The sequence below is a fragment of the Eublepharis macularius genome, chromosome 5 (genome assembly GCF_028583425.1).
Source record: "Eublepharis macularius isolate TG4126 chromosome 5, MPM_Emac_v1.0, whole genome shotgun sequence".
Taxonomy (NCBI): Eukaryota; Metazoa; Chordata; class Lepidosauria; order Squamata; family Eublepharidae; genus Eublepharis; species Eublepharis macularius.
In genome coordinates this window covers 29000195-29012732 of record NC_072794.1, presented here as the reverse complement: position 1 = coordinate 29012732, position 12538 = coordinate 29000195, and the positions used below count along the sequence as shown (strand labels likewise).

General features: G+C 38.8%; 1 protein-coding gene across 2 annotated transcripts in view; it reads right to left on the bottom strand.

Annotated features, from left to right (window-relative positions):
* The window catches only part of COP1 (COP1 E3 ubiquitin ligase), a 184174-nt gene that overhangs the window by 124551 nt on the left and 47085 nt on the right, over positions 1-12538 (bottom strand). The window lies entirely within an intron of this gene.

Below are 12538 nucleotides of genomic sequence, written 5' to 3'. Positions count from 1 at the left end.
GTTCTATCAGTTAACCTATACATATCTATATATATCTCAATCAATTAATCTAACTGCTTATAAATTCACATTTCTCTTCCTCCCCCGGTAAAGTCACCCCTCTCTTTTATACTTTTATTATACTTCAGTAGTTCTCAAACTGCCACAGTTTTCCTCCCACCTCCCATTTCTTCTCCAGATATTGTTTCAGCTTCTCCCAGTCTGTGTTAAACTGCCCTGAGTCCAGATCTCTCAGTTTTCTTGTCATCTTGTCCATTTCAGCCATATACAGCAATTTGTAGATCCAATCTTCAATAGTTGGCACTTCTTGTACTTTCCATTTCTGCGCATACAAAAGTCTAGCTGCTGCAGTCATATAAAAAATCAACGTCCTATGATGGGCTGGAATTCCCTCCATTCCCAAGTTTAGCAGCAGGAGTTCTGGGTTCTTATTTATTTGAAACTGTAAAATTTCACTCATTTCTCTTATTATTTCCCCCCAGAACTGCCTAGCTACCTCACACGACCACCACATATGATAGAGGGAGCCCTCATGTTTCTTACATTTCCAGCATTTATTAGAAGTATTCAAGTTCCCTAGCGCAATCTTCTTTGGTGTCATGTACCAACGATAGATCATTTTGAAAATGTTCTCTTTAATATTGATACATGTCGTTGTCTTCATTGTAGTTTTCCACAAGTATTCCCATGCCTCCATTGTTATTTCTTTATTGAAATTTATAGCCCATTTCACCATCTGTGTTTTAACTATCTCATCCTCAGTATACCATTTCAACAGTACTTGGTATACCTTGGATATTCTTTTCTTGTCTTCTTTAAGAAGGGTCTGCTCTAGTTCCGAGTTCTCTGTTCGTATGCCCCCTTTTGCAAAGTCCGAGTTGTATAAGTCTCTAATCTGTCTATACTGGAACCAATCATAGTTAGGTGATAGTTCCTCTTGCGTCTTTATTCTAAGTTTAGATACTTCAATCTTAGTTATTTCTTTGTACGTTAAACATTGTTGTTCATTATCCACAGCTCTCGGATCTATCACCTCATATGGAACCACCCACAAGGGGGTTCCTTCTTGTAGGTAAGTTCTGTACTTCTTCCAGATTGTATATAGACTTCTCCTTACAAAATGATGCAGGAACATCGAGTTGACCTTTACTTTGTCATGCCATAGGTATGCGTGCCATCCAAAAAAATTTTTATATCCCTCTAGGGCTAATAGTTTCTTATTCTTTAATGTCATCCACTCTTTTAGCCAAACTAGGCAGATTGCATCATGGTAAAGTCTCAGATTGGGCAGTTGCATTCCGCCTCTCTCCTTTGCATCTTGTAGAACTTTTACTTTCACTCGAGGCTTCTTGCCTGCCCAAACAAAATCTGATATTTTCCTCTGCCATTTTTCAAATTGTTTAGAGTCTCTGATGATTGGTATTGTCTGTAACAAAAACATTACTCTTGGTAACACATTCATCTTAACTGCTGCAATCCTGCCCAACCATGACAAATTCAGTCTATTCCATTTGATCAAGTCTCTCTCTATCTGAGTCCATAATTTTTCATAATTATTCTTGAACAAATCTATATTTTTTGCAGTCAGCTCAACTCCCAAATATTTCACCTTACTAGTTACTTCACAGTCCGTTGTTTCCATTAACAATTGTTGTTTCTGCTTAGTCATGTTTTTACATAGTATCTTTGACTTCTTTTTATTAATGAAGAAACCTGCCAAGTCACCAAACTCCCTGATCTTATCTATCACTTTTGGCATGTTCTCCAATGGATCTTCTACAATTAACATTATGTCATCTGCAAATGCTCTAACCTTGTATGAATAGTCCTTTATTTTTATTCCTCGTATTTCCTCGTCTTGTCGTATTTGTATCATCAGAATCTCCAATACTAATATGAACAACAATGGAGATAACGGGCAACCTTGTCTTGTTCCTTTACTAATCGTCAATTTCTTGGTCAGTTCATCATTCACTACAATTGCTGCAGTCTGGTCCCTATATATTTCTTTAATTGCTCTGATGAATCTTTCTCCCAATTGTAGCTTTTCCATAGTGGCAAACAAAAAATCCCAGTTTAAATTGTCAAACGCTTTTTCAGCGTCTACAAAGAAGAAACCAACCTCTTTATCGCAACGCTTGTCATAGTATTCAATAGCATTGATCACTGTCCTTAAATTGTCTCTTATTTGTCTGTCCGGCAAAAAACCTGCTTGTTCTTCCTCTATAACTTCCGAGAGCCACCCCTTCAGTCTCTCCGCCAATATCTTTGCAAAAATTTTATAATCATTGTTAAGTAATGATATAGGCCTGTAATTTTTCACGCTAGTCAGATCCTGGCCCTCTTTTGGGATCAATGATATATTCGCTTCGCTCCAAGTGTCTGGAATTCTTTGATCCCTAAAAACTCCGTTCATCACCTCTTTTAGGAATGGTGCCAGTTCGTTGGCCATTGTCTTATAAAATTTAGCCGTAAGTCCATCTGGCCCTGGCGCCTTTCCTAGATTTGCGGATTGTATTGCCATATTTATTTCCTCGTCAGTTACTTCACTGTTCAACTTATTTCTCCAAGCTTCCGAGATCTCTGGAAGTTTGGTTTTCTCCAAATATGATGCTATTGATTCTTTGTTTACTTCTTTTTTATTATACAGCTTAGCGTAAAATTTATAAAAGGCTCTGCTAATGGTAGTCTGCTCCAAATACGTTTTGTTTTCTTCACAAATTTTATTTATTATTTTCTTTTCCATTTTCTTCTTTAATTGCCATGCCAAATATTTCCCAGGTTTATTAGCACCCTCAAAAGCTTTTTGATTCAGTCTTTTAAGGTTCCACTCCAATTCTTTCTTACTCATTGCTGTTAACTGTTCTTGAAGAATTTTGATTTCCTGATGTATTTTCTTTTTCCCTGGTCTCTTTTTTAACTGTACTTCTTTGGCCTTTATTTTCTCCTCAATCTCTTGTCTTTTCTCCTCTTTCTTTTTCCTTGCTCTACCATTTAAGTCCATTAGTATGCCCCTTACAACCGCCTTATACGCGTCCCAAACTTTACTGGTTGGTACTTCTTTATTCACGTTGTATTGTATAAAAAACTTAGTCTCTCTTCTCAATGTTTCCATATTCTCACTTTCCTGTAACAAGTCCTCATTTATTCTCCAGGCTTTCCTTTTTCTCCTTTTTCCAAATTTCCACATAATTGGGTTGTGATCTGAGCCTACCATCGGCATTATTTCTACCTCCTTAGTCCATAACGCTAAGTCCTTTGAGGCCCAGATCATATCAATTCTTGATAATGTAGAATGCCTTGCAGAATAAAAAGTAAACTGTCTGGTTTTAGGGTATTCTCTCCTCCATACGTCTTCGAGAGTCTCTTGTTGAATCAACTCAAAAAAAAAGCTTTGGCAATAGTCCTCTTTTCTTTTGTGCTTTTGTAGTCTTTTTGTCTAGTTCCAAATCTGTCACTCCATTGAAATCTCCAGCAAGAATTATCTGGTCATATACAAGATCGTCTAGGTGCTTCCTTAAGTCCTCAAAGAAGCTTTCCTTTGCACCGTTAGGTGCATAAAGTCCGACTACCAACACTCTCTTTAAGTTCCAATTACATTCCACTGCTACAAATCTAGCTTCCACATCTCTCATAACAAATTTTGGCTGCAGCTCCTCTTTTATATACAACACCACTCCTCTTTTTTTCTTGTTGGAAGCCGCTACAAATTCTTTGCCCAATTTTCCAGATTTTAAATATTTTACATCCTGTTTTCTAATATGGGTCTCCTGCAAACAAACAATATCACATTTTTGTTTTAGTAGCCAATGAAAAATATTTTTTCTCTTATTCGGTGAGTTTAGTCCATTTACATTCCAAGATAATACTTTACACTCCATATTCATGATTTTGTTGGTAAGTCTTTTTCATTGTCCTTAATAAATCTCTCCATCTCCCGCTCAGATCTGATACGCTTTTTTGCCCCTCCAAACTCAAAGGACACTCCTTCCGGTAACTCCCATCTGTACCTAATGTTCATGTCCTTCAAAGTCTGAATTAGCACTCTATATTTTTTCCTGTCCAGTAACACTGATCTGGGCAATTCCTTCATTATGATAATCGTCTTGCCATCAATCTCCAATGGATCTTGAAATTGTTTTGTCACAATCCTCTCTTTCATATTTCTAGTTGTAAACTGCACGATCACATCCCTTGGTAGTTTCCTCTGGGTTGCAATTCTCGAGTTCACACGATACGCCACATCTAGGATAGCCACAATTTCCTCCTCCTCCTTCCCCAGGTATTCAGCCAACACCTCAGTCATCTGTTCTTGCGCTGACTTCCCTTCAACTTCTGGCAGACCACGAAAACGAAGCTGCTTCTCCATGTGTTTAGTTTCTGCAACTGACATCCTCCCCTTTACCAATCTCATCTCTGTTTGTTGCGTTTCTATTAAATTCTCCATCACGTCTTCTACTGTTTTAACTCTCTGTTTCGTTCCTTGTAATTCACTGCTAATCGTTTCCACGCCTTTTTTCACTTCTGACAGCTCCGACTTTACTGTCTGTGTAACTTCTTTGACCTCTTTAATAAGCTCCAATTTCGTGTCCTTAAGTTCTTTCATCATGTCTATAAGTTTTTTGTCCAAATTTTCTATTGCCGATTGCCACTCTTTTTTCGACATCGTGGGGCTTGCCTTAGCTCGCTCCCACGAATCTGCTCTCTTCCTCAGCTCCGTGGCGTATAATTAAACGTTTTCCTTTTTTTCAAATGTCCCAATCTTTGCCAAAATTAATTTTTTATATCCAAAATGTCGGGCGTCTTTTCTCTATGGTTTCTCTATGTTATTATAATCCAAGATGGCCTACTTCCTCTTCCGCTGAAGCCACGACCCTTCCACTTTCAAAAATGGCGATTCCCCACTTCCTGTCCCTTGGCAAGGGCCGCTTCCCTCCAGCCACTCTATTGTTGTTACGCACTTCCTGTCTCCCGTCTTCCCACAGCAGGTCTCGCGATGGTGTCTTTTTCCCACAGCTCCAAAACCACAGGTATTCAAAACAATAGTCCAATTTTTGTAATAACTTCTTTAAACTTAGTCTCTTTTAAAATACAACTCCTGCCGAGTCTTCACCTCCTTTTCACTAGTCTGTTGCAGTTTAAAAATCTACCTTCTTTCCTCTCTGTTTTTGTCAATCTGTCCCGTTTCAAGAGATAGCGATCTTTACCTTCTCTTCAACTTTCTCGGGTTGTAATCGCTGTTTCGATCTTAAATTCTCCTCTCGACTTCCCTCCCCGATCGAAGCTTGGGTATGTAGGTCTTATGCCAGCCGAATTGGCCCCAAAATTGCCGCAGAGATTATAGCCGACCCGTCGCAAGGTGGGACCTCAAGGATCGGGGGGGGAGACTCCTTGTGTAGAGCCCCCCCTCGTCCGAGATCTAGCTCACCCTAGGGTCTTGAGCGTTCTTTGCCTGCTCCCCGCCTGAGAGCAGTCGGCCGCGGGTTATTTTCACCCCTCCGGCCGGTTAAAACGGCAATCCGGTCAGCTCCGCAAATGGAGCTGCGTTAGACCTCCATGAATCCCAAACCGGAAGTCCCAGCTTTTTGTTTTTGTGACCGCCTCAAAAATGATCACGTCACTCTGCTTCGCCCAGTAACAGCAGCATATAGCTAAATCTCACTGGCTATATGGTATCATGTCATCCCATTTACTACCTTATTTGTTTATTTATTCACATTATTTATAGTCCTCCTTTCTCACTGAGACTCAAGGCAGATTACATGGCATGAGTCAGTTCGGTCAATTTCAAAGACATTTCAATAAACAATGTAATTGGGTATATAAACACAAAAATGCAGGTATATAATGCAGAACTGAAAAATGTTCAACAGAGCATAAGCAATTCTAAGACTGACATATTAAACATATAAACTATCCAGTAGGATCATACTTATAGCAACAGACAGTACATAGATGTAAAGTCTATAGTACCTGACCCGTTACTTACGCATCTCTTTGAGACTACTCCCCCTACAGCACAACCCACCTATTGGAGTAAAAAGCCCGCCTGAATAGTTTGCAGAAAGCCAGGAGAGTAGGCGCTTTTCTGACCTCTTCAGCTACGACATTCCAAAGGGGGGGAGGCCACCACATGTACAGGCAGCTGTTGATTTTGCCCACGTGCACGGTGGTATCTGCAGAAGGCCCTGTTCAGTGAATGAAAATGCCATGGAAGAACATAGGGAGAGGAGTGATCCCATAGATATACAGGACCAAGGTCATGAAGAGCTTTGTATGTGATAAGCCAATACCTTGAAGTAAGCCCCATAGCCAGTGTAGTGACTGCAGAATGGAAGTAATAGTCATGCTCCTCTTAGCTCCTGATAATAAACAAGCTGCAGCATTCTGCACCAACTGGAGCTTCTGAATTAACTTAGAGGGGAGTCCTATGTATAGTGCATTAGAGTAGTCAAGTCCTGATGTTACCATGGCATGGATCCAAGTGGCTTGATTCCCAATTGTCTAAGATGACTCATGTAACTACATCCAGGGAGACAACACAGTAATAAGAAAACATGTCAGCAACTCAGTTAATAAGGAGAACTGATTGCACATGGAAACATTTTTAGAGTATATCTAATCTGATTGTTATAAAAAAGTTTGATTCCACAAGAGAATTCAGCTTGCTTTTTCCCTATGGTTCTGTAATTTGTTAATTTTCAGAGGTACAATCTCACAATTTATTATTACTCATTGATGTGGTGAAAAGACTCCTCATTCTGTAAGTAATCTTTGTACAATTTACAACTTTAGTACAAAATTTGTTCTGTGTTTATGTTCAGTGATTAAGATTTGTGAACAGAACAACCACTTTTCTAGGTTTAATTTCAGCAGGAAACCCACCTGTTATAGAAGAAAATACATTTATACACAGAATGCTGGCCTGAATGAAAGAAAACGCTTTTTCCAAGTCATGGCTGTATGTCATGCCGACACCAAAGAAAATGGAAGTTTCGAACTGGGAGAACTAGAACCCCGCCAATAACTCCTGCAGGTACAGATCTCTTTGGTAGACGAAGAAAGTGAAAACCTTTGGTAGTCTAAAGAAAGGATATTGGGGCTGCCAGACTGAAGCAGGTTAGGAAGAATCAGAATGTCCTTCATCTACTTTACAACCATAGAGTAAAAAGCAACTAATTCAGTAATCAAGCTTTCAGTGGCAACTTTATTCCCAACTTTGGGGAACATTTAAGAGACTGTTTATTTCATGTTTTATTTTTTTCCCTTTTGCTCAGTTGCTATAATCAAACCCTCATTTATCCCCCTTATATAGCTTTCGCATGCTAAGGAAAAGTTAAAACAGTTGTATTTTGTAGTCTGCCTGCCCTCCACTCATTGACTAACTTGGTCCTCATTGACAAATTAAGGAAGAAGAAAAAACAGCTAAGTATCTGGGCTATTATTCTGAAACTCCCTGGTTTAAACTTTTACTCCTGCCATGACTTCACTGACTGGCTTTAGGCAAATCATCCTTCACAAGTTTATCCAACAATCAACCAGATAAGGATAATTTGACCTCTCTTAAAGGCTGTGGTAAAGATAATGTGGAACACTCTGAATACTGGATGTGCTATGCAAATACTAATATTCTTAGGATAAAGAACTGCAAAGACAAGCTGGACTGAGGAAACTGGGGCAGGAGAAGAAAATAATTAGATAAGCAAACATTTTCAAATCTTCAAATGAAGAGTCAAGGTCAAACTTCCCTCCACGCAATGTCTAAAGAAACACAGCCTCTTCTTTAGATGTACTTAGAAAACTGATAGTATGGAAGACATACTTTTTCATTCTTCAGTCCTACAGACAGCCAGTCTGGTCTTGATCTACACTAATCAAGTCACTATCTGCGAGCATATGTGAATTTTTTTTTATAATCAGCAGTCAAAAGTGATACTAAGCCTATCGTTACAAGAAAAAAGATCTTTAAAAACTACCATTTGTCTCTGCCTGTCAGATTACTCATTAGTTGCTAAGATTTCATTTATCGTCATCATTAAGAGGTACAGGCAAAATATTAAAGAATCTTTTATATTAAGATGCTATTGGGCATCTGAACCTAGAGACATTTTTCTTTACAGCTTTAATTGCCTCATGTATCTCTTTGTTGGACAGGTTTAGCCAACCCCATTTGATCTTCAGTTAACTTTGGTATCTTAATCTCTGGCATAAATTCATTTGTTATTCTGACAGGGTTATTAGTTTTATATAAAGACTTAAAATACTTGACTCTGCTAAAATTTCTTCAGCTGTAGTTATAAACTTATTCTTTTAAGCTTTTTTTTGATGTAACAAATTTTTGTTTATCAAATACCTGTATTTTACAAAACTGATCTGCTGATATGGACAAATGGTTGGACCCTTCATCTATGTTTCTTTACAATTACATAACCCAAAAATGGAATCCCATTTTTGAAAAAGGTAAAATACCCAACTGTCATCTCAAATGCTGTGCTAGTAACCTAACTTACAGTATATGATATATCTTTAAAGCATAGTTAACTTTTTAAAAGTTCACTTTTTTACAAATATCTAGAAAGATTTATTCATGTATTGGTTTACACTTACTTTACTCTCCGGCATGAGCTCTCAAAGAAACTGAACTGAGAGCAGTATATACTTCGGTGTCAACATCTGCTCCTTTTATCCTATTGGTGATATTATCCAAAACATGTATTCTCACAAAGACATTATACAGAATGAAACTGAAAGCTCTGGCTTACATCCAACCCTGAACATGCATAAGGTGCATGCAGTTTTCCAGTGTTCCATTCCATTCCAGCAACTCCTTCCAACATCAGAAATGATCTTTTCTGGAGTTACGGGATCCATGTGAGGAAACAGCTATGCAGACTGGGGTGCTACTACAAGGAGAGAGAAAGGTTATCCTCCCTTTCATCAGCAGAGCTGTGCTTGTGGAAAAATACAAAACCCCTTTCCTCTCTTTTCCAGAACACAACCTCAGAAATTATTTTTCTGAAGATCAGAAGGGCCAGCAGGAACAGAGACAACCCCGGGGGGGGGGGGTCAACTCTCCACACACGTGTGGTTGGATATGGGCCATTATCTCTCGCTCCAAACAGACCGGTTTTATATTTGTGAATACATTTTTAACTCTGCTGGATCAGTTGCTATTGCTTCCAAAGCTTCACTTCCCAGCAGTATTTGTCCATTCTCAAATGTTTTCCTGCCTTGAGTGCCCAAAGTCCCTTTCATTAATAATAGCACGTACGTACCATCTAGATATATTACATGCTTTTCAACAATCTTGTTCACTTTTTAAAAAGATGTTAAACACTAGCTTTCTTCCCACTACAGGCTGTAAACAAGTCATTTTTTTGTTTTACTTTCCAAAGCCTTGTTGTAGGCTGAATCTGTACTGATATGCATTTCCTAAAGAAATACTACTCTCTTTAGAAAGCTTAGAATTTCCTTTTAGTAACATTAAGATCTTGCAACTTAAACAAGATTTTTATAGTTTCCATTTTCTATGCAGAAGAAAAAAAACCTAAATTGCCCTTTTATTTCTTGCCTATATCATCTTCTGTATCCTTTTCATCTCCTTGTATTGTCTCGCCATTGTTTTATAAATAGTCTTCTGACTATTCCTTTTGCTTGGTCACTTTCCAATAATTCTAATACATCTAATTTCTGTATTAGACTGTACACATTTTAAATGAAAAATTTAAAGGGAAAATAAATAATATTCAGTTCCTATAGCTGCTTCATGAGAAGGCTAAAATTTCATTCAATTAGAGATCTAGTTAAAAACCCTGAAAATCTAGATTTCTTTACCAAATTTATGCAGTTCTATATTGGTATATTCCAAATTGATATATTGAATCTTAAGTATCTTACCATAAAATCTGATTGCATTTCTCCCCCTTGGATTCTAGATACCTAAAGTCCTGAAAGTCATGTCCTGATTATCATTTGTTATTTGTTCCATGTTTGCCATTATATCCTTGCTTATTGTTTCTAGAATTTCTTGCTGCAAAGGGTATGGCTTGCCACAGAAGATTAAATCTTTAGATTTTCATGGGAAGTGTACCTGCTCCTGGCCCCTTTAAATACCCCCCTGCCCCCATGTAAAGCATTTACATCTAGAGGTTCAATCAAGTTAATTCCTATACAGAAGATATGAAGCACAATGAGATAGAGATAGAAAAGTCACTTGATTAGAATGTATAATATAATCATCTTGTATTGAGGCTGCCAGCTAAAGTAAACAAACTCCAAAACCACAAGGAAATAAAGGTAGCAAGTTGTAACAACCATTAGCAGAAGCCTATTTTACAACCAAATCAAACCTGATAAACATAATTATGGGTTGGATCAAGTGGATCTCTTCTATTAATGGTGTGGTGCCTCTCTGAAACAAGAGACTCTTCCACTTGAAAAAGCCTCTTCCAACAGAGAATGACTTGCACTACTGCTAATGGGATCCAAGCTTATGGTTTGGATTGCTTGTAACTCTCAACAATTAAGGCAGCCTTTTAGGGTATTTCTTTTGCCAGAGCTTTAGAAAATAATTTCACAGTAAAAGTCTTTAGCAGCATACATTTTTAAAAGTTCCCATTCATGTCAGTTCTGAAGTGTTTACAGCCCAGTTATTCTCATGCTGAAAAAGAATTAATATATTGCCTACTGTGGCAAGAAACTGTTTACAGAAGTAGGTATTTTCTTAAATTTGGGAGGGAGAAGTCAAGGAAACAGTGAGGCAAGTAAACAAAGCTTAAGACAATTCTAGAGACCAGTTATCTGTCCTTCAGCTTCACGGGTTTAAATTGATTTAGCAGCCCAATCGAACGCACATCTACTCAAAACTAAGCCTCACGGCATATCATGGGACTTATTCCCAAGCAAGCAAGCATGCATAATGTTCACGGCCTTAATCCGAGCATACAAGCAAGCAACATCTTTTGCTGATCTTTGTTCAGACTATCCAGGTACACTCTGATGGTAACATTCTCTCTTCCTGGCTCCTCCCTTCCCATATGTAAGTTCCCTCAGACCCTTTCTCCCACCCAACCAATTTCAACCTTGTTTACAATGGCTAGGAAGAAGCCAGGAAAAGGTAAAAGGTAAAGGTAGTCCCCCTGTGCAAGCATCGAGTTATTACTGACCCATGGGGAGACGTCGCATCACGATGTTTTCTTGGCAGACTTCTTTATGGGGTGGTTTGCCATTGCCTTCCCCAGTCATCTACACTTTACCCCCAGGAAAATGGGTACTCATTTTACCGACCTCGTAAGGATGGAAGGCTGAGTCAACCCTGAGCCAGTTATCTGAACCCAGCTTCCGCCAGGATCGAACTCAGGTCATGAGCAGAGCTTGGGTTACAGTACTGCAGCTTACCACTCTGTGCCACAGGGCAGAAGTGGTAAGCCCAAAATTCCACAGCCTGTTCCCAAGTTCTTAAACATCTTCAGAAGTAACAGAATGGTTTGGTGCAAATGTAATGTTCCTTATCCACAACATGTCTACACGTTACTTCTCATGCAGAGTGCTATGCTTATTTGTTTTAAGGAATACAAGTTCAGCTCAAAAAGTAATCACACCGCACCTGAACTCAACATTAAGACATTTGTCAATATCCCATTACAATAACCTCTAGCAATAAACCAAGCGTATCAGTGCCCTAGGGTTATTGGAGCATCTTAAAGAGTTCACCAGCAAGACAGTCTGAATACTGCAGACCTCCCCCCGCAAAGTCTCCCAAGAGTTAGCTTTCGTTAAGAGGAACCTCTACAGACGTACTGGCATCTGAACAGAAGTGGGCGAAAGAACAAGTTCAATCCCAGTGGTGAGCTCCTAAGGATGACTAAAATAAACTGCAGGATGATTTCATCTGCATCTCACTGCACACATTCATTTTATTTATTTAAAATGTTTACATGCTACCTTCTCCTACAAGCCCTGATCATATCTTAACATGACCGCTTACTGGTGACTAATTCACTTAATTTATATAAAGACAGCTCTTTAAAACATTACAATAGAATCTATGATTTTACAATTAGAAGAGAATGTTAAAGATTTCATGCAAAAAATCAGCTTTGCCCTGCATTTACTATTTCCCTAAATACAATTCAAGCAGGTCCTGTTTCCTCCTCACTTCCTTTATCAGTTTTACTTACAGCAAGCTCCTGCTGTAGTGTCAGCAGCCAATTTTCCAAATATTACTCCTAGCCAGTACGTTCACTAATGTATTGAGGAAATACTGAATTCAACAATTTCATCTAGATTTGTGATGGTAGAAAGTGCTGTCAAGTCACAGCCAACTTATGGCGACCCCACCCCGCCAGCTAGGGTTTTCAAGGCAAGAGACCAACAGAGGTGGTTTGTCATTGCCTGCCTCCACACAGTGAACCAGGACTTCCTTGGTGGTTTCCCATTCAATTACTAACCAAGAATGACCTTGCTTAGCTTCCGAGATCAGGCTTGCCTGGGCTATCTTGCTCAGGGCACATCTAGGTTTACCAGCAACCAAATGTCA